Source organism: Anneissia japonica, unplaced genomic scaffold, assembly GCF_011630105.1.
Source record: "Anneissia japonica isolate Jap-2015-1 unplaced genomic scaffold, ASM1163010v1 scaffold112345_len723_cov90, whole genome shotgun sequence".
Classification (NCBI taxonomy): domain Eukaryota; kingdom Metazoa; phylum Echinodermata; class Crinoidea; order Comatulida; family Comatulidae; genus Anneissia; species Anneissia japonica.
Genome location: NW_022690916.1, coordinates 1 through 338, shown reverse-complemented (window position 1 = coordinate 338; position 338 = coordinate 1).

The following is a 338-nucleotide window of genomic DNA, read 5'->3' as shown; positions in this document are numbered from 1 at the left end:
CATACAGGTACTTTATGTTCATATCAACAATACGCAATTAATTCGCTGGTGTTAGGTTCGAGGGTCGTTTCAACAAAACGGCAGTCTTCTTCTGTCTAAAGCATCCTATTTAGTGCAGTAGTAAAATGTTTGGTTTATTGTTCAACACCGGTGTTTGTAAAAAATGTACTCGCGCAGCAGAGTGGTCAGGGGAGTCAGAGGAAATCCCCGCCAGACAAGCGCGCGTTGATATGAAACGTCATCAATCATAGAGCTTCATGATTGGATAATTAGGCTATATGCCGAGATTAACTATGAGTGGAAATACCACTCACATGTCTACGGCCATACTACGTTGA